Source organism: Rhineura floridana, chromosome 8, assembly GCF_030035675.1.
Source record: "Rhineura floridana isolate rRhiFlo1 chromosome 8, rRhiFlo1.hap2, whole genome shotgun sequence".
NCBI lineage: Eukaryota > Metazoa > Chordata > Lepidosauria > Squamata > Rhineuridae > Rhineura > Rhineura floridana.
In genome coordinates, this window is record NC_084487.1 from 68481288 (window position 1) to 68507908 (window position 26621).

Here is a 26621-nt window from a genome sequence, read left to right on the forward strand (position 1 = left end):
TCTGGGAGGGCATTCCATAATTCGGGGGCCACCACCGAAAAGGCCCTAGATCTTGTTACTGTTCTCCGGGCCTCTGTATGGGTTGGGACCCGGAGAACGGCCTTAGACGTCGAATGGAGTGAACGGGTAGGAACATAGCGAGAGAGGCGTTCCATCAGATATTGCGGTCCAGTGCCGTTAAGGGCTTTATAGGTAAGGACCAACACTTTGAATCTGGCCCGGAAACATATTGGAAGCCAGTGCAGTTGGGCCAGAATAGGTGTTATGTGGTCGAATTTCTTCATCCCAGTAAGAACTCTGGCCGCAGCATTCTGCACTAGCTGAAGTTTCCGAATCGTTTTCAAAGGTAACCCTACGTAGAGAGCATTACAGTAATCCAATCTAGAGGTTACCAGAGCAGTAATAGTTTATTGTCAGGCATTGCAGAACATTTTTTTAAAAAAAACAGTAGTAATTTCCTGCCAAATAACAGCAGTGACACCTAAGTAAACCTGTCTAATTGCTTAAAAAACAGGATTTTAAACATTTGTCTGAATGGGCAGTAGCAATGCAGGGGAGTCCCAGTGCAGGGGAGTGCTGAGGCTGTATTTCAGGAGTGGGGAAAATGGCTTGGCAGGGCAAATTGGACCCTCTGGTGGGTCAAGATTGCTCTGCAAGCTGGAGGTTCCCCACTCCTGCTGTATTTGATACAAAGGGTTTAGTAATTGGTAAACGTTTGTTTAGAGTTTATGGTTTTGTTGTCCTGGTATTTTTGTTTTGTAAGGATGAGTAGAACAAAAGTCAGTGTGTGAAAATCAGTGGGAACTATTTGCATAAGGTAAAGAGCCATGTTCATTTTCCAAGGCAAAGGCCAGTCTTCAGACAACTCTAGTGTTTCTTTAATTTAATATTAAATTGGAGTGGTTTATAAAATAGTTTGTAGGGGGCCCCTCTTGGTAGTTCCTTCCCCACTCAGAAGTTCATCTGGTGGTGACCTAGGAAAGAACATTCTCTGTGGCAGCCCTAAAGTTATGGAATTCCCTCATATTGGTACATCTGGCACCTTCACTATACAGTTTTCAGCAAATACTAAAGATGCACCTCTTTAGTTTGGCTTTTGACACCTGAAATAGGTGTTTTTAGGATGTTCCCTATGCAGCAATTTGTTTTAATTGTTTAATACTGAATTTTAAATTGTAACTCACCCTGGAACCTGCTGGTGAAGGGTGGGTAACAAATTTAATAAATAATAATGCTCCCAACCTACACTTCAGTGTATTGCTGAAATACTTTATATGATCTTTCACTTAATCTGCACATATCAGGTGCAGAAAAGTCCCGCACTTTCCCTGTAGTGTGTATCTTGACTCGCTTGCATGACTTATCCGGGGCTTCTTGACTTTGGATGCTCCTCCACAAGCACCTTTCTGCAGTCTATCTTTTCTGTACTTATGGACCGCTGCAATCTGGTTGATGGGTGGGTAACCCTGATATTGTCCAGGGTTGGAGGGGACATGCGTGGCCTTTGGGTCCTCCCCAAAACTAAGATCGTAACTGGGATACATAAACACACCCGTGTGTGCAAATGAATGGGGCCCAGTGGAATCCCCACAAGCGGACCTATAATCTGCCGGTGATATTTAGGGCTTCGGATTCCTGCTGCCTTCTCATCAGATCTCTTCCTACCTCCTTCCCGCTCGCTTGCGTGATACAGCCCGCCTCGGTCTGGTTTATCCGCTCTATCGCTCCCCCCCCCCCGGGCTCAGAGAGAGTGAGAGAGAGCGTGAGGGAGAGCGTTACCCGGCATGCAGCGGGAGATGCGTTCGCACCAAGATGACGGCGCCTCTAGATGAGTACGAGAGAGAAGCAGGCTGCGTCCCTATCCTGCACCCTGAGGTGAGGCCCTGCTGGCTTTCGGTCACCTTTGCAGCCGCATTAGCGAGAGAAGAAACTGGTAGAGCGGAGGCGGGGAGGATGAGCAGAAAGTGGTGCCCACTGCCGCCGCCCTCCTTAGCACTCCCCGGGCGGGGGCGGAGGTTGGCCCGGAGGCGCAGGGAGGGTTGTCAGGGAGGGATAAGGCGGCGGCTACGAGTGCGCCTGGTTTGCCTTGCTGGGTTAGACGAAGAAGATGAGGGAAGAGGCTGTCGAAACTGCTTTTCGAGGGGGACGTTTCCCCGACTCATTCTCCTTTCGTTCTTCTGATTCCCTCACAAGGAGAGGGGGGAGGAACCGAGTTGTGAGGTCTTTCTGGCCAATCGTAGCCCTTAAGCCGCCTTCTCTTAATCATGCCAAACGAGTGAGGGACTTCAGATGCCTTGAGGTTACTAAGAAAAGAAAAAGAGAGGGTGCTTGCTGTGGAAACCTTCAGGTCGTGAAACTCAAGCGCTCCGGAGAAGTACCACAGTGACACGCATCTCTTGTTAAACGCCATCCCTCACTTAATAATGCCTGGTAAAAGGCTTTAACCTCATTGTCACCCAAGCACGCCATTGCCTAATTTATTGGAGCTCGCCTTATTTATGGGTTGGGTGTTTCACAGATTGTAGTTCTCTGCCTGCTAGGAAAAATGGTTCAGCCCTACATTTAAACAAGAGCAACACTCTGGTCTTGTGGGGTTATTGATCTCTTTCCCCCTTATGTTGTACAGATTGGGGCCTAATGTGGCTTACATCTTGGTCTTACTTATTTATAGATGTAGAAAATAAGTAGAAATAATGGAACAATAGAGGGTTGTAATTCCTTAAAGACTTGCACATTTATTATGGCATAAACTTTTGTGGAGTGCATCATAATAAATCCTTTAGTGTATAAGGTGCCACAAGGCTCCATTTTTGCTGTAACATTAACACAGTTACCCTTCTGGAAGTTGTAGTAGTCAAACAGATTTCTTTGAAAGACTGCATTGAATTGCAGCCTTCCTGCAGTTTAGGTAAATACAGTAGTTGCTTCCCCGTAATCAGTTGCAGGGATACTGTCAATAAACATGACTGTCAGTAAAAATGAGTGTAGTGGTGTTGTGTGCACTAAAGAATGGTGCTCTGTTTTATCAATAGGCGCTTTAATTGTTTCTTAATTGCCACTCAAAAAACAAACTCCAACTGTTTCTGTTTTTTAACTGTTCTTCAGAGTATTGCATGTCTCCTTATTTTTTTTAAGTCTAGTCTTTCCTACCTCAGAAAGTTAAGCCCCCCTTTCCAGTGGGGGCAGATTATATTTTACTATGTAGATAGTGGTGGTAGAGCAGTAGCAGTGATAACCTGTGAATGTCTGAAAAATCCCTTGGTATTTTGAAATTTTCTCTTTTTTAGTCCTCAAAATATTAGCACTTCATAGGGCTCCAGAAGTTATTTGAAGTAAATGATCACTAAGAAAATGTTTGTAGGTTTTTAACTGCTGCCCACCAAGTATAAATGAAGGGCATGCTTTGGTGTGTTGCTAAAGCTTCTGTCAAAGACGTGCCAAATATCAGGGGATGTTTGGGTTTGCTCATTTTTTATTAACGGTATGTTTCTTAGTCAACCCCTTGAGTTTGAGGCAGTATGTTAAATTTGGTAAGCTTTTTCCTTCCTTATTGTTTCATCGGTGAAAATACTGTAATTAAAGCTATTCAACAAAGCATTTATTGTAAAATGCAAGTAAAATGGTACCAGGACATGGCTAGAAGAATACAATGAACTTGGAATATTTTACTTAATCCTATATTCTAGTTGGCGGAAGGAGCAGGGGAGATCACCACTTTGCTAGTGTAATGGCTGCCATAGTCTGTCTAGGCATTGTCAGACCTAGAGGTGAGTGGGAGAAAAACACATTCCCAAAATACAAAAAGTGGCATATAAATGGCAGATATGTCCCCAGTCTGTCTAGAAACACTATCACAATCTACCGGCCAGGAATTGTGCCAGCAAAGACACCAACATGCTGCCTACACACAAAGGAGTCAACGAACTCTGTTTGACGTTGGCTTGTTTCAAACAAATAGTTAACGTTAATCACAGTTTCTTGATTTGGGAATAAGCAAGCTGTGGTTAAATAAAATGGAAGCAAAAGCTTCAAGCGCAGCTGTGCTGGAGGAGGAACAGAGTTAGCGGAGCATGTGAGCCCTCATTCTCATCATGCTAAACTAGGGTTTAGCGTGACCTCCAAACACAGTCAGATAATGACATGCCTATGGCTTTTCAGTGAATTCATGGTTTGATAACTTCTGTGTTAGATGTGGCACCTTCTTTTTGGAATTAATCATTGTCTCACGGATATGTATTTGAAACCAAAACCTGGTTGTTTATATTGTTGTGCACCACCCCTATCTCTGAGTGGTGTGAGATTTCCAGGGGTCCCTGTGCTCACCCAGGAGGTTGGTTTCCTTGGAAAGAAGGTCAGTGGAGGCTGTGGTGTCTTTTTCAAATACTGTTCATTTACACACATTGCAACCTGAGTTTAAGATGGAGGAATTCAAAGCATTAGCGGTCCAAAGGATCTTTTCCATCAGGCTTACAGGAGGCACCCTAAAGCCATGGTGCAGAGAGCCAGCCTCTCTGCCTGCCTCCAGCTCCCAGCTTTTCCTTAGACTCAACTCAAAACACAAGCCAGTGTGGTGTAGTGGTTAAGGTATTGGACTACGACCTGGGAGACCAGGGTTCGAATCCCCACACAGCCATGAAGCTCACTGGTGACCTTGGGCCAGTCACTGCCTCTCAGCCTCATGAAAACCCTATTCATAGGGTCGCCATAAGTCAGAATCAACTTGAAGGCAGTACATTTACATTTTAGGATCTTCCTGCCTCATTCGCCAGTTAATGGGCACTTGATAGGCCCATTAACTCACCTGGCCACACTATTAGACTAACAAAGGGAGATGTGGCCAGCAGAGCAGATTTCTCACCTCTAGGTGCTGGGTTCCAAATCAGAGACTGGAAGTGGACTCATAGAAATCATCCATCTCAACCCCAAACCCATAAAAATAGTATGAGTCAAGGTAAAATGCTGAGTAGTTATTAAAGAATAGGAAAAGGGTTGAAGGTAGTAGGCTGGCTCTTACAGCTTTTATGAAGATATGTTGTAGTACAAAGGTCTGGAGGAAGGAAGGTAAAAAGTTGCTACTTCACACTAACTTGTACCTGAAACCTTCTTAGATAATCTGTTGGCAATTTATGGAATTATGCCCCTGTGCTCTTCTGTCTAGAAGATTCTGCCTATGTTCTAGGTGTATTGATAGAGGAAGGAAAGAGGACTTTCTGATGGGTGGGTATAAGGTGCTGCTGTGCCTGTTCAGTGAATGTGAAAAAAATATGTAGGACCGTTTATGGTTGTAGTATTGGGGCCTGTGCTCCCAGTGACATACCTTGGTCACATGGTGTAGCAGAGCAACAAAATTTAAGCATGTACAGTTAATGAATGCTGATGAAAGTTAAGAGGAAAGCACAAAAGCAGAACTACAGCTGAACGTCAATAAGACTAAAGTAATGACAACAGAAGATTTATGTAACTTTAAAGTTGACAATGAGGACATTAAACTTATCAAGGATCAATACCTTGGCATAGTCATTAACCAAAATGGAGACAATAGTCAAGAAGTTAGAAGAAAGCTAGGACTAGCGAGGGCAGCTGTGAGAGAACTAGAAAAAGGTCCGCAAATGCAAAGATGTATCATTGAACACTAAAGTCAGGACCATTCAGACCATGGTATTCCCAATCTCTATGTATGGGTGTGAAAGCTGGGCAGTGAAGAAAGCGGATAAGAGAAAAATCCACCCATTTGAAATGTGGTGTTGGAGGAGAGCTTTGCGGATACCATGGACTGCAAAAAAGACAAATAATTGGGTGTTAGAACAAATTAAACCAGAACTATCACTAGAAGCTAAAATGATGAAACTTAGGTTATCATATGTTGGACACATAATGAGAAGACATGATTCACTAGAAAAGACCATAATGCTGCGGAAAACAGAAGGGCGTAGAAAAAGAGGAAGGCCAAATGGGATGGATTGATTCCATAAAGGAAGCCACAGACCTGAACTTAGAAGATCTGAACAGGGTGGTTCATGACAGATGCTCTTGGAGGTCGCTGATTCATAGGGTCGCCATAAGTCAAAATCAAGTTGAAGGCACATAACAGTTAATGAAAAACATAGTACTTTTCCTTTTTATTTTTTTTCATGCTGTACTGCAATTACTTCTATGATAAGAAAATGGCACAAGAAACATTTAAAGAGGTCTCCAGTCTGAATTTGACATTGAATGTTGAATCATTCAAATGAGATAATGGTCATTAAAGGATTAATTTAATATATGATAAAGGAAATTTAAGATAATGGTGAAAGGTGGAGTGGAGTAGGGGTCGGATCTGAGAATGTTCAATTTCATGTGCTTTTTAGATCACACTCAAGCTTAAAAGAGATGGTGGAGCTGGAAGGTTGATGGTTGGTTTAGGCAGACTTTCTGTAAAATGTGGTTTTGATTCTAAATAAGACTTACCAAGAGCCTATTATGTATGTTTTACTATTACTGAGTCCGTGAGACTATAGCACTCTTAACATTCTCTAGATTGCTTCTGTGGGCAGAAGTGTGTGTCCTTGGCTTTCTTCAAAACACAGTTTCTTAAAATATCAAGATTTTCTTTAGGTAGGAGACATGCTGCTGATGGCCATCCAATGATTTTGAATGTTGGTTGATTCCGGTCAGACAAAAGAAAGTACTTTTTCACACTGCACATAGTTAAACTATGGTATTTGGTCCCAAAAGATGTAGTGGCAGCCACCTACTTGAATGGTTTTAGACAGGGCTGTGGAGTAGGTACGACAAACCTTCGACTCCGACTCCTCTATTTTTCTACTCTCCGACTCCGACTCCACCCAAAATTGCTTCCAATTCCACAGCCCTGGAAAGGGCTGTAAATGTCTTTTTAAATTGGAAGCTCTCATAGGAGCATTTTTATCGCTGCCTGAATATGCGCTGATCTTGGCATCACAGCATTTGTCTTCATCTGGGTCCTGTGTCATACACTGACACACAAAATGTTTTCCATCTTGAGTTATGGTGAAATGCTCAACTACAGCTGACTTCAGGGGAAGCTTCTTTGAGATTTTGAATTTATATTTTAAAAAAATTGTCAATCAAAATTTATTTTGAAGTCGGAGTCGGTACATTTCTACCAACTCCACCCAAAATTGCTTCCGACTCCACGACTCCGACTCCACAGCCTGGTTTTATTTTTTTTTTATATAATAATTTTTATTATTCAAATTTTTATAAAACAAAATACAAATACAACAAAAACAATACAACAAAAAAAAAATAAAAAGAAGAACTTGACTTCCGATTTGTTACAGATCAGCTATAAGTTTATAATATATATCAAACCTGTCTCCTGAAACATACAAAATTCACTTTTTTCCATAGTCTATCTTAATTAATCGTCAAATCCCATTTTCATCATTTCATTTTTTTCTTTCAACAAATAGTCCAAAAGAGGCTTCCATTCCTTAAGAAATGTATCTGTCGTTTTTTCTCTGATAAGGCATGTCAATTTGTCCATCTCAACTAAATCCATTAATTTCAATAGCCATTCTTCCATTGTTGGTATTGATTCCATTTTCCACTTTTGAGCATATAATAATCTTGCTGCCGTGATCATATATAATATTATTCTTCCATATTTCTTTTCCTTTTGTTTATCCATAAAACCCAATAAAAAGAATTCTGGTTTTGACTGAATATTTATCTTTAAGATTTTTTGCATCATCCTACCTATCTGTGCCCAAAATAATTTTGCCTGTTTACACGACCACCACATATGATAAAAAGATCCTTCTTGTTGCTTACATTTCCAACATACATTAGAAACATTACTATACATTTTTGACAACTTTTCTGGAGTCATGTACCAACGATACATCATTTTATAAAAATTTTCTTTAAGATTATAGCATAATGTAAATTTCAAGCCTTTTTTCCACATATTTTCCCATTGATCCATTTGTATATTATAACCAAATTTTTTTGCCCACTTAACCATACACTCTTTTACTTGTTCTTCTTCCATATCCATTTTCAATAAAAGTTTATACATTTTTGCAATTATACATTCATCATTTGTACACAAACCTATTTCAAATTCAGATTTATTTATTTCAAATCCATACATTTTCTTATCCATTTTGTATCTTTCTAACAATTGTAAATAGGCAAACCATTGAGAACTATATCCTTCCTTTATTAGTTGTTCTCTCTCTTTCATTATATATTCTCCATGCACATTTTCTAATAGTTCTTGATAAGTTAACCATTTCTCTTTTCCAGCCATTTCTCTTCTATAAAATGCTTCTTGACTTGAAACACATAGTGGTATTTTCGAAAAAAGCCTTGTTTTGTATTTATTCCATATTTTCAACAAAGGACGTCTTATAAAATGATTATTAAAATCCACATTAACTTTTACTTTGTCATACCATAGATATCCATGCCATCCCCACTTCAGGTTGTGGCCCTCCAAATCCAATAATCTTTTGTTTCTCAATACAATCCATTCCTTTATCCAGACTAAGCAACAAGCAGCAAAATAAAGTCTCAAATTTGGTAATCCCAGTCCTCCTCTTTCTTTGGCGTCTTGTAATAATTTAAATTTAACTCTTGGTTTTTTCCCCTGCCAAACAAATGTAGAAATATCTTTTTGCCATTGTTTAAAAGGTAAATCAGAGGATATGACAGGTATTGTTTGAAATAGAAACATCATTCTCGGCAGTACATTCATTTTTATTACAGATATTCTACCCATTAATGACAACTGTAATTTATTCCATTTTAACAAATCTTTCTTAATTTCTGTCCATAATTTTTCATAATTATTATGAAACAACTTTGAATGTTTATTTGTCATAATGATACCTAAATATTTCATCTTTTCTTCTATTTTAAAATCTATCTTCTCCATTAACTCTTTTTGACCTCTTAAAGATAAATTTTTCACCAACATCTTCGTTTTTTGATTATTGATCTTAAATCCTGCTAATGATCCAAATTCTTCTAGTTTATCCATCAATACTTTGATTCCTTCCAAGGGATTTTCTAATACAATTATCAAGTTGTCAGCAAAAGCTCTCAATTTATATTCCTCTTTTTTTATCTTTATTCCCGAAATCCTTTTGTCTTGCCTTATGTCTCTAAGCAGCACTTCTAGAACCAAAATAAATAAAAGAGGGGACAATGGACATCCCTGTCTTGTACCCTTTTGTATTTCACATGAATCCGTTAGATTCCCATTGACAATTATCTGTGCCTTCTGTGATGTATAAATCGATCTGATCCATTTTATAAAATTATCTCCAAAATCCATTTGCTCTAAAACCTTAAACATAAATTTCCAATTCAAATTATCAAATGCTTTCTCAGCGTCCAAGAAAATCAAAGCAGCTTGTATGTCATTTCGTTGTTCTAGATATTCCAACACATTCAAAACATTCCTGACATTATCACGTAATTGTCTTTTAGGTAAAAACCCCGCTTGATCTTCCTGAATAAATTGTTGCAATATTATTTTCATTCTTTCAGCCAAAATCATTGTAAAAATTTTGTAATCATTATTCAATAAAGATATTGGCCGATAATTTTTTGTTTTGGTTAGATCCTGCTCCTCTTTAGGTGTTAATGTTATATTGGAATTTTCCCAACTATCCGGTATCTTCCCCTCTTGTAAAATAGAGTTCATTGTATACTGTAAAGGTAATAAAAGTTCATCCTCCAAGCATTTGTAATACATAGCTGATGGTCCATCCGGTCCTGGCGCCTTTCCTAGTTTAATTTTACTTATAGCCTCAGATATTTCTCTTACCGTAATAGGACCATTAATAGCTTGTCTCTGAAAATCTGTAATTTTAGACAAATTCTGTTTAGATATATACTCTTCTATTTTTTCAGAGGGAATTTCCTGACACTTGTACAAAGTTGAATAATATTGATGGAAAACCCTTTGGATTTTTACATTGTCTGTCAACATCTCATCTCCTTCTTGTATCTTTAAAATAATATTTTTTTGTCGTTCTTTTCTTAATTTATATGCTAACAATTTCCCCGGTTTATTTGCAAATTCAAAAGTCCTTTGTTTAGCAAAATTTAATTTCCTTTCAATTTCTCTAACTGTCAACATTGACACTTGTTTCTGTAACATTTTAATTTGATTTACAGTAGAAGCTTTAGTTGGATTCTTTTTCAATTCTTCCTCTTTTTGTTTTATTTCTTCCAAAATTAATTGCATTTTCTGTTGTTTCTTCTTTTTTAATTCAGAGTTACATTTAATAAAATATCCCCTCATAAATTCTTTACTTGTATCCCAAACAATATTTTCATCTGTTCCTTTATATAAATTGTGTTCAAAAAACTCTTTTAATTTCTTCTTACATTCCTGCACTATTTTATCATTCTGTAATAAAGATTCATTTAGTCTCCATCTAAATCCAAGATTTTTTTTTTTTAAAGTCAGTATCACTGGGTTGTGATCCGAAAAAGTTTTTGGTATTACATCCATCTTGAAAATATCTTTCACTAAACTTTTAGACATCCAAATCATATCAATCCTCGAAAATGTTTTATGCCTTTCTGAAAAATAGGTAAATTCCTTTGCATTATTATTTATATGTCTCCAAGCGTCCACCAATTCCAAATTTTCCATCAATTCAAAACAGATCTTCGGCAATTTGCCCTGTGTCTCTTTAATATTTTTCTCAGAAAGTCTATCCAGTTTTGGTGAAATTACCCCATTCCAATCACCCATGACACACCATATACAAACTCTGATAATTTTTCCATAAGTCCAGTATAAAACCTTGTTTTATCTTCATTGGGAGCATAAATGCCCACTATCAAAATTTTTGTACCCTGTATGGTAATTTCAACTCCCACAAATCTACCACTATCATCCAATAATATCAGTTTAGGAGACAATTGTGAATTAATATAAAGGACCACACCATTTTTTTTTTTTGATCCTGCTGAAATAAATTCTTCACCCAAATTTTTACAGATTAAATATTTGGAGTCTTTCTTCTTAATATGAGTTTCTTGTAAACAAATTATATCCAATTTTAATTTTTTCAAATAATGAAATACTTTCTCTTCTGCGCCGAATTAGCTCCATTTATATTCCAAGTCAAATATTTGTAATCCATTTTTAAGCATGTATTTTGGAAAAGTCTGTACCTGTTGCTCCCTTTGATTCATCATCATCCTTTTCTTCTTCTACCTGTTTCTGTTGACTTTGTTTCCCAGGAATTGTATCCATGTCTTTGAGTTTATCTTCTTCCATATCTTTTGAAGCTTTTCTCAAGAAATCCCTTGCTTTTTGAACAGTATTTAATCGATACTTCTGTTGTCTGAATATAAAAATCACTCCCTCTGGAACATCCCACCTAAATTGAATTTTACATTGTTTAAGTTTTTCTGTGAAGAAAGCATATTCTTTTCTCTTTCGTAAAAGTCTAATAGGAATTTCCTTCATCACCAGTATTTCTTTACCGTCAATTTTGAAACCATTGTTGAAATGATATTGCAATACCATATTTCTAGTCTTTTTTTAAAAGAAATTAACAAGTACATCTCTTGGGATTTTTTTCATTGTTGCATATCTGGAATTAATTCTGTAAACTGTATCTATTTCAAATTCCATCCGGTCTTCATTCATTTCCAAGGATTTTGCTAAGACAGTAACAATTTTCTCTCTGATATCTCCACCTGTTTCCTCAGGAATTGCACGGAATCTCAAACAATATTCTTTATCTCTAAGTTCCATAACAGCAAAATAGTCCAAATTTTTTTCTAATTCCACATTTACACTATCAATTCTATTCTCTAAGGTTTGCACCTTATCTTTAACATTTTTTACTTCCTGTGTTAATTGCCCAATATTATTTTTAATCTCACCCACTTCTGTTTTGATATGATCTTGTAAATCTTTATAATCCTTTTTCATATTGTAAAATTCATCTTTAAATTGTTGTCTGTCCTGTTTCATCTCTTGTTTCATCTCTTGTTTAAAGTCATTAAACCCCTCCATAATTTTCTGAAACATGTCTATTCCTTCCTGTGTATCAGTTGAAACTCTTCGCTCTAAAACTTTGGCTGTTTTCCTGGTTGTCATTTCAAAAAGGTAAAACTTTTTCTATTATTAACCAATGTTCCCAAACTTAGTGGCAAGCTGTTTCTTACTTTTCCTCAACAACAAAAGAGTTAATATAATCAGGCTTGTTAGTATGATCTTAGCCAACACAGTTCTTATCTCCGGCACGTTCAAGAATGTAAAACAAATCCAGTTCTCAGCATCCAGCAGTTAATGACATACACCAACAGCAGATTCGTTAAAAAAAAAACATAATCCGAAATAGAAAGGAATAAAAAATAGTCTCAGATGTATTTCCTTCAAATAATCAAATTATCTTGTCCAATAGGTTGCCTCTTACTCGTTTTGATCTTTATAATTCCAAATTTAAGCCAGCTTTTTGTCATATAAAAAAAAGTAAAACAAGTTCTTTGTATTGCTCCCTTCTTCCTTAACTTTATGCAAAAAAAAAGTGTGATTCACCCAAGTTTCTTAATTAGCTGATTCGTAAACAATCCTCTTTTACGGTAGTAATTTAAGTCCAAGATAAGATTTAGACAGATGGAGGCTAGCTCGTTAAAAACATTTTTAAAGAGAAAACAAAGTCTGCTTACTTTCAGCACAGCATGTTGGAAATCCAAGCTCCGTCTTCCGTTGCCAGGTAGCCTTCTTATCTCAGGGGATTCCTGATCAAATCCAGCTATCTGCATTCAACGAAGTTACGTGGATAATCTTCGGTTCTCCTTTTATCTTGGAGAACATTTGCGCCAGTCATAGATTCCTCTTGACTGACTTTAAACTGAAAAAAGCTTTCTCTGAGATAGAGCTCCCTCAGAGACAGCCACCAGCCAGCACTCCTTCCGGGAAGTCTCCACAGCCTGGTTTTAGAAGAGGGTTAGACAAATTCATGTAGGATTGGGCTATTAATAACTATTAGCCATGATGGCTATATTCTGCCTCCACAGTCAGAGGCAGTAAGTTCAATATTCCAGTTGCTGGGAATAACAAGTGGAGAGAGTGCTATTGTACTCATGCTTGCCGGCTTCCCATAGGAATCTAGTTGGCCACTGAGAACAGGATGTTGGATTGAATAGGCCTTTGGTTTGATCGAGCAAGGCTCTTTTTAAGTCCTTCTTCTGGCATGAGACCTAGCAGATAAGAATAATCATAACTTCAGAGTAATCATAGAGGTAGATGTGGAAGGTGAGGAAGTGTGAGATGTCTAAGGTAGCAAATAGAAATATGAGTAGAGGTTATAATGAAAGGAGTGGGTCTCAGCTGACATCAGGATAATACTTCTTGCTAACATGGTTACTAACATCATAGTACTTGACTGTGGTAGTACTGGTGTCACAAGTAACTGACATGTCAGAAATGTACACATTCAGGGAAAAGGTTCTTAAATGCAGAATTAAGACATAAGGTTACACAGTTTTAAGGTCACTAACATGGAAGCCCTAACTCTGTGCTACAAGTTATTGTTTGTAAGCCACGATGGTATTTAAAAGTCCCAGACAGCGATAAATGAAGGTCACTGGTTTTGGAAAGTGATCCCCCATCTTTATGTATTTACAGTATCACGTGCCTCTCCTAATCAGTCATTACAAGGAAAGGGGGACAAATCATATAGATAATCCTCTCCCTTACCATTTAATATTTAGTGAAGAGCAATAGCTATGTGAGGGGAGTGCAGGGTAATCACAACAATGGCCTTGAACTTGTGGAATGAACTATCTGTGGAACTATAAAAATATATACCTTGCTACTGACCTCCTGGAAGAAGGGCAGAGCAATCTAAATGCTGGGGAGCAGTGAAAGAGGGGCTGGCAGAGGAGGAGTCAGCTGAAAGTTCCACAGGATCCTCCTCCTGCTTGGGAACTGCCGGCCTCACTGAGCGCTGGCTCCATTGGGAGCTATGTGCAAGAGCCAGCCAGGAAGCGCTAGCTTCCACGAATCGGCCTCCCATAGAGTAAGCACTCCCTGTAGGCCATCATGGAAATTGTTTTATGGCACCAGCCTTTGTCCTGGTGGAATTTCCAGGTGGAGCGGGACCCAGGGGAGGGCTCTGAACGTGAGGAGGATCTCACATAAGTCCCCCCCATGGCATCTCCCGCACCACGCCCTCAGAATGCCCCATTTTCAGGGCTTCTGTCAGCCCTCCATCCTCCTGGCGGTGCCATGGCTCAGCCACGGTGGAGGGCTGCTGTCAGCAGAGCCCTGCGCAGCCAGGGATCTGCAGCATCTAACTCACCCAGCCCAGCAGAAAGTTGACTTGGAGTTTTGTATTTCATCTGGCCTTTGAAGGTGGTTAGCAGTGTCAATTTGCTCTCTTCCTATTTTTTTTGTGTGATATCAATATATAGTTACTGAAATTCACATTTTAAATTGTGTATTTATTTATGAAAGTATTGCATATTACAATCTGTCTCAAGATGGTATAAAAATTAAAATAATAAAATGATAAAACGGTAAAATCAAAGTAATATACATTACTACTTCAACTGATAACCCAAGGTCACACCAGTGATTAATTCCTGGTATTAAACACCAAAGAACGCTTAAGTGTGCAGGTTTGTTTTTAACAAACACTGAAATAATATCATCATTTGCACTTACTAGAACTCCATAACGAAGTGATTACATAGGAAGTGCCTCCCTAATAAGAACTAACCAAAATTGTGGCAGCGCTAAAAGGACCTCTGCTGGCGAGTGCAATGCTTGAACAGGACAGTAGGGATAGAGGCAATCCTGAAGGTTTCCTGGTCCCAAGTTGTTCAGGGCTTCATAGGTTAAAACCAAAAGCTTGAATTTGTCCCAGTAGCTTATTGGCAGCCACTGCAACTCCTTTAGGAATGGTGTAATATGAGCACAATATTTTCTTTCTTTCTTTCTTTCTTTCTTTCTTTCTTTCTTTCTTTCTTTCTTTCTTTCTTTCTTTCTTTCTTTCTTTCTTTCTTTCTTTCTTTCTTTCTTACATTTACCACCTGGTTGCTAGAGCCCACATCTGCAATGCAGGAACTGCATGCCTACAAGATCTGTTCACACTGTTCAGTTGGTGTAGGTATTAATATGGCACATCTCTAGTGTACAGTATATTTTTTGAAGTAGAAATTCACAAGTGTTGGCTTCTCAACATTAATAAGCCCATTGCAAAAAACACCAGTGGCCTTCCTTCTCATCTGCTTCACATCCCTGCTAGACAGTTGGGTGAAAATAGTCTGCACTGTTTTCAAGTTAATGTGATGAATGCTAGAATGATGGCCAGGTTCTCTGTTGGAACAAAACAACAGAGGGCTGTATCCAAAGATGTTCTTCCACACCTCAAACGGACTATGGGGAACAAAGTTTGGGAACCACTGTGCTAGAGGGTTGCACTAGAAAAGTGAAACTAAAACCCTGTATAACACTATTTGTTATATTTTCCTCCATTCCAATGTATACTACCTGAACAAATTCTGTTTTTAGAAATTTTATGAAATGCATATGCTATTAAAGGGATGTCCTCAGTAAATATACGTGTTTGAAGATGTTATATAAGTATGGAAAAACAGTCTGATGAGGATTAGAGATGTGAAGGCCCAGAGAAAACCTGAAAAAAATTTGGGGGAAACCCCCTGAGTTTTTTCTGAAGTCGTCTTTGTTTTTTTTTCTGAAAAATTGAAAAAAATGCAGAAAAAATGGATTATGGAATGTTTTATTTTAGCATGATGAATAAAATGGTTCATTGAATCTTGACACACACACCCCTTTTCTCCATTCTTTTTATGGGAATGGATGCTTTATATCTGCTTGACACTGTGGAGGACTAGTGGAGACATAAATAATTTTCTTTGTGATTAATGTTGATGGTGTCTAAATTGTTTTTGCCTGCTCCTCATAAACTGGCAAAACGAAAGAGGTTCCTTACATTTCAGGTGTTGCTTACAGTTCAGGATCTTGTAGATCCATTTGTTACAAAAAGGTAAAAATTTAAAAATGTAAATTCAATTTGTAATAATTGTTTGAATAAAGTGTACTTTTAATATACCAAATGAGATAATTTTATGCCCAACCAACTTGTACATAATTACAGTTGATGTTCCTGAAGTAAAGTGACTTCAAATCTGTAAAAAGTGCTAATATTGCATTTTTAAAATTTTTCCAAAAAGTTCCATTTTTTCTGAAAATAATGGAAAACCGGTTTTTTCCATGGCTTCAAAATTTCTGGAAATTTTACATCTCTAATGGGGATACTTTGACCTTTTTACTAAATATTTAAAATGTAACACAGCAGAGTCTACAGCAGTGATTCTCAAATGGTGCACCCAGGCACACTGGTGCGCCCTAAGAGGTGGTAAATATTATGAAAGTATATTTTAAAAATGAGAAGAAACCCATTTGTATAGGGTAAGTAATAGTTTTCTATAGTTTAAGTTATTTTTATTCATAGTTTAAAATATATTATTTTTAATTTTGTACACTAAGTGCGCCAGAAAATTTTTGTATGTTCTACAGTGCGCCGCGAACCAAAAACTTTTGAGAACCACTGGTCTACAGGCTAGTGAAGTCAATGGAATATCTCCCATTGATTTTAAGGCATGAGTATTTCAGCTTGAATGAGTAAAACTCGGTGTGGTCCTTTTTAAAAAAATAAGTGACAGCTTATTCCATGCCAGCTGTGCATGAAATCACATGATGTTTCTGACCTCCCAATAAATTGTTTGGATTGAAAGCTCTGATCATACATCTGTGCATCCCTTTGTTATGCAAAAACTGCATAAGCATATTGGAGAATGTGCAGGCTTAATCAGTTAAATGACTCATTCTTGCTGAATAAAATCCCCCTATTGTTTTCTTCTGAATTATTTTTGAGTATCTTAAAACGTACAATTTTAGTGATGTTTGTTTTAACAAAATTGTATCAAATATTGTGTTTCTCCCAACTTCTGTAGTTAGTGGTTTAAAGTATTGTTTCCCTTAAAAATAAATAAATAATCCCATATGTAGTAAAACTTGTAAAAGCTTTGATCCACATACAGCAGGGGAATATGATGCAATTTCTGAGGAAATGAGCCACAGAAACGTAATTTAATATTGTAGCCTTTGTTTCGAATTCCACTGCAAAATCGTGTATGCCCATGCGGAGATGGTAGCGAAACAGTAGCCCATGTAATGCTATTCTGCTCTTTCTATAGAGATCTGAGAAGTGAGCTGATTACTCCACTTCTGTCATCTTTCGCAAGGCGTTCAACTAACTTCTATGTGGTTTTTCTTCTTGCAGAGCAAGAGCAAAGGGTGACAGAAATGTCATCAATTTTTTTAGCAGGTGCCGTTAGAACAAGATCTACAGTGATACCTTGAGTTTTAATCTGATATAGATTTTTTTAGTTGATAGTTTCACTTGTCCATTTCTGTTATGATGATGGATTTTGGATATATCAATTTTATTGATCAGTATCCTACACAAATGCTAGAATTTTAGTAGGATAATTTGATTAAGCTGTATATCTGCTTTTTATTGTTTTTATATATTCCAATTGCAAGAGATGGGTTGATTCCATAAAAAATCGTTGTGAAGGCACATAACAACAACAAAATTTGCACGGAAAATTATGTCCTCATACTGATGAGGCTGAAGTTTTTAATGAATTCCAATTCCAAATATAAACTAATGAATTCTAATTCCTAATACAATTTTGTCATGCTTGTAGTACTCAGTGGCATATAAAGTGAGCGACTGTTTTTTCAAAAGTTATTCTCTGGTTCAGATCTTAATCCAAGCTGGTCAGCATCTCACTCTACCTCTCTCATTACTGAATGTTGCCATGGAAGAATTCCAGGTACCTTAGGAGCCTGGTACATAATTTCCAGGGTGCCTAACAAGACTTCTTGTGCTTTGGATGCACCTAAATTGCTAGATTAGATGGAGGCAAGGGAGAATGCAGTTTAATTCTGAACTGAGGTGACTACACCCTGACTAGTTATAACAGTTATCCTCAGAATAAACAAGATTTTCCTTCCAGCTTATATAAAAAATCATTATATGGCCCAGGGCAGGGGTAACCAATATTGTGCTCTCCAGATATTTTGGACTACAACTCCCATCAGCCTCAGCTAGCATAGTCAATGGTGAGCAATGATGTGAGTTGTAGTCCAAAACATCTGGAGGGCAACACTTTGGCTACCCCAGCCCTAGGGACATATCCCAAATTACCCATATGCCTATGTATCTCTGATCATCAGCAAGTGTTTAAAAGCTTTGTTAACTTTCATGGAAATATTTTGAGTTGTCAAACAAAAGAAACTGAGATCTAAATCTGATGTAATTCTTATCTATCTTGGGAATATTGGTGTTATGTGTTAATTATTAATTCACAAAGGCAAGATCAATCTGTATTCATAGAAGAATGTTTGTACTAGCTAGAAAACTACAATAAAACAAGAATACAGGTTTTATTCCTGTTTCATTTTAGAAAGGATATTGGAGGGGAGGAGCAAACAGACTTTATGCTTCCCTTGAGTAAACATAAACTCGGTTACTTACAGTAGGACGAATGAGGGAGTGAGCAGGGGTGGGGGTGGCATGGCGAATGAGCGAGCGGGGGGCTGGTGGGGCAGAGGGGGGAAGGATGAGTGAATGGGGGCAGGCGGGGAGAGGGTGGCTGAGCAATTGAGCGAATGGGGCAGGCGGGGCCATGAGAGGGGTGGGGGGCGGCAGGACAATTGGTGTGAGCGAGTGGTGGTGAGGGGGTGGCAGGGTGAGTGGGGGCAGGTGGGTGCAGAGAGAGGGAGCGGCAGGATGAGTGAGTGAGCAGGGGGGCAGGTGGGGGAGAGAGCAGGGGTGGGGGAGGCAGGGTGAGTGAGTGGTGGCAGGGTGAGCGGGGGGTGCCAGGGTGAGTGGGGGGTGGGTGAGCAGGTGGGGCAGACAGGGCAGCAGGATGAGTGAGCGAGTGGGGGTCAGGCAGGGGGAGAGAGTGGGGTAGGGGGTGGCAGGGTGAGCGGAGGGGGTGGCAAGTTCAGTGGGGGGCAGGCGAGCAGGCAGGGGAGAGAATGGGGCAGGCAGGGGGGCAAAAGAGCAGGAGTGGGGTGCAGTAGAGCGAGTGAGCAAGCAGGTGGGCGGGCGGGCAGGTGGGGGCAAGGGAGGGCGAGCGGAGATGCACCATTCAGAATGAATCCGGAGTTCACTCCTCAAAGCCGGAAAGAGTAACACACACACACACGCACACACACACACATACATACACACACATCATTGTCACTCACCTCCATAGCTCTTCACCTCCATTCTGTTGCTGCCTTTTCCTACTCCTTCTTTAATTGAAAGCCACCATACTAGTGGAACTGAAAAATGGGACCCTACAGATTATGCTTGCACATTTACTTGGAAATAAGCCCCCATGAATATAGTAGGACTTCCAAGAAAGCATGCATAAGGTTGTGCTATAAATCATTAGTTTAAATACAGTAATACCTCAGTTAACAACGTACATGCATTCCTGAACATTACTTCTTTTACAGACACTTTGATACCAGAGGTAAGAATAACATGGAAAGAATAGGAAGAATAGGCTCCTACACCACAAAAAAGAGCAGTTCAGCATATTTCAGCAAACTTTTTATTTCCATCATCATCATCATTTTATTGTATTTGACTAAAAGCCATTACAAACCAAGTAGGAAAATATGTATACAATAACGAAGTACAGACAAATACAATTTAACAATCACCTGTACAATCCATTGCAGTCGCAGTCAAAGTAATTGCAGGAATATGTTTTGCTCCCTTAGCAAACAAAGCTGTTTTGTATGTAACATATGGATCACAATCTGACAGTAATCAACATACTTTCACAAAGATATTCTCACCCTGTAGAGATGTCAAAATCTGCCCCAGGAATCTCCCTGGGAATTTGATATAAATGACAGTACAGTAGGTAGTGTGAAATATCCCCTCTCTCCCCCCCCACCACAAATACAGAGTCATAGATTTCCTGGATCCTTCCATCCGAAAAGGTTGAGGGCATAGTCTGAAATCATAACTCTGAATGTGATTGCAGTTGAGGGGCGAAATAAGACACAGAGACATCAGCTTGGGTTGAACAAGGGCCGCTTTATTAAATTACAGCAAACAAAACCCAATTTAAAGTGACCTGCAGAGGGAAACCTAGGTGCGTGAACTGTCTATAACAAGTAGCTTGCCACACAGCTCTTAGGCGACCAGCCCCTGCTGGGGCAAGGGCAAGCCCATCTGCTTACCCTTTACCCCGGCCGCACCTTGTAGGTGAGTAGGGGGGCCTTCCCACGTCATCCCCACCCGGGGCTGTATAACCCCTGGGTAGATGAGGATAAGTTGGCCCCAGAAGCAGCCCATATCCTGCCCTCGAGCCGTAAAGCCCTGACAGACAGTCCTCCGGAACCGCCAATCACCTCCAAAGGTGCCTAAGGGGGCCACCTAGCTGTCCTTACCTATTTACCTTCCCACACCTTCCCGCACCTTCCCGCACCAGTGCAAGATGCATAGCCTGGTAGGTCATTGACCTGTCTAATACATTCAAGTTAGCCAAATAAGCCAAAACCACCTATTAAACACAACGCCCCCTAACCCAATTCCATCCCACTCCCATGGTGTGGAGTAGGCAAAAAACCTGCCCGCCAACGAGGGTGGGCAGGATAAAAATTCCTACTCAGCCCTGAAGCAACCCCTAGGCACACCATAAAAGAGGGAGGGCGGGGTGGGCGTCATGCTGGCAAAGAGGAAGGTAGGAGGGGCGGCTGGACTTAAATAAGCCCCAAAGCCCCGCCCCTCCACACTGCACATCGCATGCACACAATAGGTGCGACGCGCGACATTGCCCCAAACAAAGATGGAGGCGGCAGCTTCGCCCCCATCTGCAACCATGCCCCACTCGTCAGCTGCGAGGCGAGCGGGGCATCATTTCCAGTCGAGGGGCGAAATAAGACACAGAGACATCAGCTTGGGTTGAACAAGGGCCACTTTATTAAATTACAGCAAACAAAACCCAATTTAAAGTGACCTGCAGAGGGAAACCTAGGTGCGGGAACTGTCTATAAGAGCTTGCCACACAGCTCTTGGGCGACCAGCCCCTGCTGGGGCAAGGGCAAGCCCATCTGCTTACCCTTTACCCCGGCCACACCTTGTAGGTGAGTAGGGGGGCCTTCCCACATCATCCCCACCCGGGGCCGTATAACCCCTGGGTAGATGAGGATAAGTTGGCCCCAGAAGCAGCCCATATCCTGCCCTCGAGCCATAAAGCCCTGACAGACAGTCCTCCGGAACCACCAATCACCTCCAAAGGTGCCTAAGGGGGCCACCTAGCTGTCCTTACCTATTTCCCTTCCAGCACCTTCCCGCCACAAAAGGGGGACAAATCTCTATTTAGTCCCTCTTTACCCCACTGCCGAGAAGCACCTCTCGCAGACACCTCTGCAGGTCTCCCAAATATGTCGTTACCTGCATCTGACAGGTGAATGCCATCGGTCCTGTATCGTTCACCCTTCTAATGCTGAATGGGGATGCGGAATGGCTAACCCCCCATGCCCAAGAAGAGCCAACCGAATCTGCTGGTTAGCCTTCGTTCGCCAAACCCTGCGTGGGAGCATGCCCATAAGTAACTGAGGCCGTCGTAGCCTCTCCGCTGCATGTCACACATGCTCACCAACTGAGGGCCTTGCCCTGAGTAACTGAGGCCGTCGTAGCCTCTCCGCTGCATGTCACACATGCTCACCAACTGAGGGCCTTGCCCTGAGTAACTGAGGCCGTTGTAGCCTCTCCGCTGCATGTCACACATGCTCACCAACTGAGGGCCTTGCCCTGAGTAACTGAGGCTGTCGTAGCCTCTCCGCTGCATGTCACACATGCTCACCAACTGAGGGCCTTGCCCTGAGTAACTGAGGCCGTTGTAGCCTTTCTGCTGCATGTCACACATACTTGCCAACTGAGGGCCTTGCCCAGCACAACCGAGGCCGTTGTAGCCTCTCCGCTGCATGTCACACATGCTTGCCAACTGAGGGACTTGGCTTTAAGTAACTGAGGCCGTCGTAGCCTCTCCGTTGCATGTCACACATGCTTGCCAACTGAGGGACTTGGCTTTAAGTAACAGGCTGTCGTAGCCTCTCCGTTGCATGTCACACATGCTTGCCAACTGAGGGACTGGGCTTTAAGTAACTGAGGCCGTCGCAGCCTCTCCGCTGCATGTCACACATGCTTGCCAACTGAGGGACTTGGCTTTAAGTAACTGAGGCCGTTGTAGCCTCTCCGTTGCATGTCACACATGCTTGCCAACTGAGGGACTTGGCTTTAAGTAACTGAGGCCGTCGCAGCCTCTCCGCTGCATGTCACACATGCTTGCCAACTGAGGGACTTGGCTTTAAGTAACTGAGGCCGTTGTAGCCTCTCTGTTGCATGTCACACGTGCTTGCCAACTGAGGGACATGGCTTTAAGTAACTGAGGCCGTCGCAGCCTCTCCGCTGCACGTCACACATGCCAGCCAACTGAGGGCCTTGCCCTTACGTAACCGAGGCCGTCGTAGCCTCTCAAGCTGCATGTTGTCCCATGCCTGCCAACTGAGGGTCTTGCCCTTAAATAACAGAGGCTGTCGTAGCCTCTCAAACTGCATGTCGTCACCTGCCAGCGATCTGTGGGTCTTGCCTCAAGCAACTGAGGTCATTGCCACCCGGGGGAAGGACCACCATTTGTGAAACCGTCTGTACTGAATTATGCTGGAATAAAGTGGGTAGGAGCCTATCCAAACGCATTCCTCTCCGGCCACGCCACTGTATTGCAGCCCATCGACTGAGGCCCAACTGTGAGCCCATGCTTGATTTCAAGGCCCTCCTGGCTGCCCAGAAGACTATGCTGAGGCCGCCTATTAGGATACGCGTCTGCTCCGTCCCCGTCCAGCAGCCTGTCAAAATAATTATAACTTGTTAGGCTTCTGAATTCCCAGGCCCTCTAAAAGGGGTGAATATAGCCCTTATAAACCTGAGGACGAGCGTCCAACAGCCTGCACCTTTGCCTGGGAAAACCCAAGACCTGCTGCCGTAGAAGCAGCTGTAAAAGCCCACTTTGTGAGCACCCAAAACTGGTATTTTGTGAGGGGGTCCTCGCTTGCATTGGGGAATAAATATCCTTCTCCAGATCCCCCTGGCCAATTTACAGTCTGCCCCATACATCTCTGGTCCGTCTGAGACCTTCACAATTGTATATTGGCACAACCCCCCCATCCACGGAGACATCTGATAGCTGGAGGGCACGTCGAGACAGGTCTCACTTGGATCCAGCCATCACCTTACCTATCCTAAAAGCTCCAAAAAAGCCCAGCATAAGGGCTACTGCCTGAAAAGTCTGGCTTCATAGCCGGAGGAGCATACTGTATTTCCACTGGCTCACCATACCCAATAAAATGTCCAGTGAGAAAGGGCGATGGGGATAGGGGAAAAACCACCAGCCTGGCTATGAAGGAAAGTCCCGCCAGCTTACCTTGAAGTGCTTGGACTAACAGGCCCCTACTCCTGCCATCCACTGGGAATTTCAGCTGGTGACACAACGGAAAAAGCCATTCTGGCACATAGTCCTTGCCGGCCCAGAATTCCTGAATTGCCCTACCTGCTCTGTGGTAGCTGGCGAGCGTACTGTGGGCAATGGAATCTACAGGAAGTCCAGCGCGCAGTTCACAAGAATAGGCCATGTTTGCACAGCCCCTACAGCCCTTTCAGCATTCTGAGAGCTGGTGATCACACTAGGGCAATGGATAGGCTTATGGCCATCTCCGACTGGGGTAGATCATCCCTACTCCCAGCTGTCAAGGGAATCCCCAGGTACATAGCCATACTATAAGCTGTGACCTCAGGTGCTAACATGCATCCCAAAATCTGCCATACCCCTGAACAGCCAATCACACAGATAGTGCCCCACTACTTCTGGGCCCACACGTCTCCTGATTGCTCCCTCCCAGAAGAATCTGAAGCACTCCATGTAAGAAATATAGCAGTCCATAGGCAATGTTCTGCCGCATAAATGCATAAGGCACCTCTGCCACATGCGCACACCATGTTAAATGAAGTGTAGTGCATGGTACCTAGACTATCAGGTATGAACCACTTACAGCCGAACCCGTTCAATAAGACTGGTGGTGAATCAGGTGTAATTTGCATCTTTACACTCTGTCCCTGGCAAATTACTGCCATAACGAAAACAGATCAAAGATTGTAGGCCATGAAGGCCAGCCTGGAGTTGGAGGCCACGAAGGCCAGTCGGGAGTTGGAGTATGGGACTAGGAAATCAAAAGGAAAACACCATAACAGACAAACCTTCCCTTAAACCGGGTAGCCAGCAAGCAAAGTTCGTAGTAAATTGAGTCTAACCGGGGAGGGACACATGTCCTTGAGCAGCTTATGCTGGGGGCTTCTACTTACCCCTTTGAAGGGCTCTTGCCTCCTATCTCACTGTTGCATATATCCTTCTGCAAAAGGGAAGGAAATCATTTATGAGTAAGTACACTTTACCAACTACTAGTTCATTGCAGCTAACCCAGTTCCCTTAAAGCAGAGACTTCAGGTAATTGTTATCAAAAATCCCAACAAAGAAAGGTTTTGTTATTGTTGTAAAGTCATCAGGAAAGGGTGAAGAGTCTGCCTGTATCTTAAAATGCAGCCTCTGTGTCAAAAACAGAGTCTAAGCTTGCATCAAGGCAGCCCTTGTTTCAGTAAAGTCCAAGATCTTGGAAATGAGGATAAGATCCTGATAAGTGATCTGTCTTTCCTCTTTATTGCTATCCACCCATTCAGCCACGCTATCATCTGCAAGACCTGCAATTCCCTGCAGAAGTTTGCATGTCCTTCTGTAAATATAACAAATGCCATATGCCTTGTTTTTGATATGAGACCAAATTCAAATAAATGCAACTTCTCAGAGTTAACAAGGAATGTGTAACTGACACTTGGAAAAGGATCACTGTCACCTAAGTAGTGGTTGTGATTTATACATTTCCCAGCAAACCCTGTCATCTGTGCACACCATTAGTATCCAAATATGAAAGGCCCAAAGGCTCACCTGGCCCCTCAAAGGCCACATGTAATATAATAATAGAATTAACTACCTCAACCTGCTATATTCCTGGGCCTAGCAGGAAGTCAGAAGCCTAACCAAAGAGCTCCACCCACCCCCCAAGCAACCACGATGTAATAAAATTAATAGAATAAAGTACCTTGAACCTAATATAGGCCTGAGTCAAGCAAAGGCCGCAAGCCTAACCAAAGAACTCTTCACAACGGCCAAGAGAGGCTGCCAAGGCCTCACCCACATCCTTCACTGTCTTGCGCCCCCTACCTAGGCTGAACTCACACCCAGCCTTGGCAACCAAAGGGGGGTAAATTGGGCCTGTTGAGACTCGAAAGGCTTGTGCAGCCTCCTCTCCCGTAATTAGTTCTGAGCCTGCAGCCCATGGCTGTTGGGGAGATTTCAACCCCAATCTCCCGGATCGCAGTCCAAACACCTCAACCACTATCATCCTGCCATGTACGTTCTGCTACGAAGGCCCTCCTCCGGGTTCCAACTCACAGGGAGGCCCGGAGGGTGATGACAAGATCTAGGGCCTTCTCAGTGGTGGCCCCCGAACTATGGAACAGTCTCCCTGAGGAAGTACGCCTGGCGCCGACTCTGCTTTCCTTCCGGCGCCAGGTCAAAACCTTCCTATTCTCTGAAGCATTTTAAGTTACATTGATCTAGTTTTAATAATGTTTATTGTATTGTTGATTGTATTTTAATATTATTTTGTTATTCATTGTATTTTTATACTATTTTATGTTCACCGCCCAGAGAGCTATTGCTAGTCGGGCGGTATATATAAATTTAATAAATAATAATAAAAATAATAAATATCAAAACCTATCCCATGCGTATGGGGTGGTGGTGGTTTAAAATTGCCCAAAGACCTGCATTTTATGAGGGGACCTTTCACACACACCTCTTTTCCTTGCTTGGTTGGCATGACTACTTAAATCCTCCCTGGCCTATAATAAGAATTATGAGACCAATTATAGTAATAATAATTATTATTATAAGCCACCAACTGCAGAAACACCAGCACAAATACCAGTATTGTAAGCTGCTAACTGTAGTAAGTCACTGTCTGCAAGGTCTGATCCTTTTATTCAAAACCCTGCAGCTCTTTTGCTCTAATTTATTTTAATTACTGATTTATTCCAATTACTTTATATTATATCGCTGCTCTTATACAATATTAAATGTGTGTGTGATCTTGTTTAACTGGCTAGCAATAGCCCTAAGGCGGTGCTGCTGGAGGACACTGAGTGCCTACCCCCCCCCAGCCAAGGGGGAGGGGGTTTCCACAGCATTCAGCCCAGCAAGCCCTTAATAAAAGACCCGCTCCAGCCGCCGCCACTCCTCCAGGCTCATGACCGCCTGCCTCCTCAAACTACCTCCACCAAGGAAAATAACTGAGGCCTAATCGGCCCACAAACATGGCCTAACTGGCCTGTAAATGCGGCCTGTGCCGCTGCAAACAAGCGCCTCCGAAATGGCACCAACCACGCGGCCGA

At 41.6% G+C, this 26621-nt stretch overlaps 1 protein-coding gene across 1 annotated transcript in view; it reads left to right on the top strand.

Annotated features, from left to right (window-relative positions):
* Window positions 1-1750: 1750 nt before the first annotated feature.
* Window positions 1751-26621, top strand: part of OSBPL8 (oxysterol binding protein like 8) — a 181921-nt gene continuing 157050 nt past the window's right edge. Inside the window, exon 1 of the mRNA XM_061639701.1 lies at window positions 1751-1875. The gene's annotated coding sequence lies outside the window, so the exon portion shown is untranslated. The remainder of the gene's footprint in view (window positions 1876-26621) is intronic.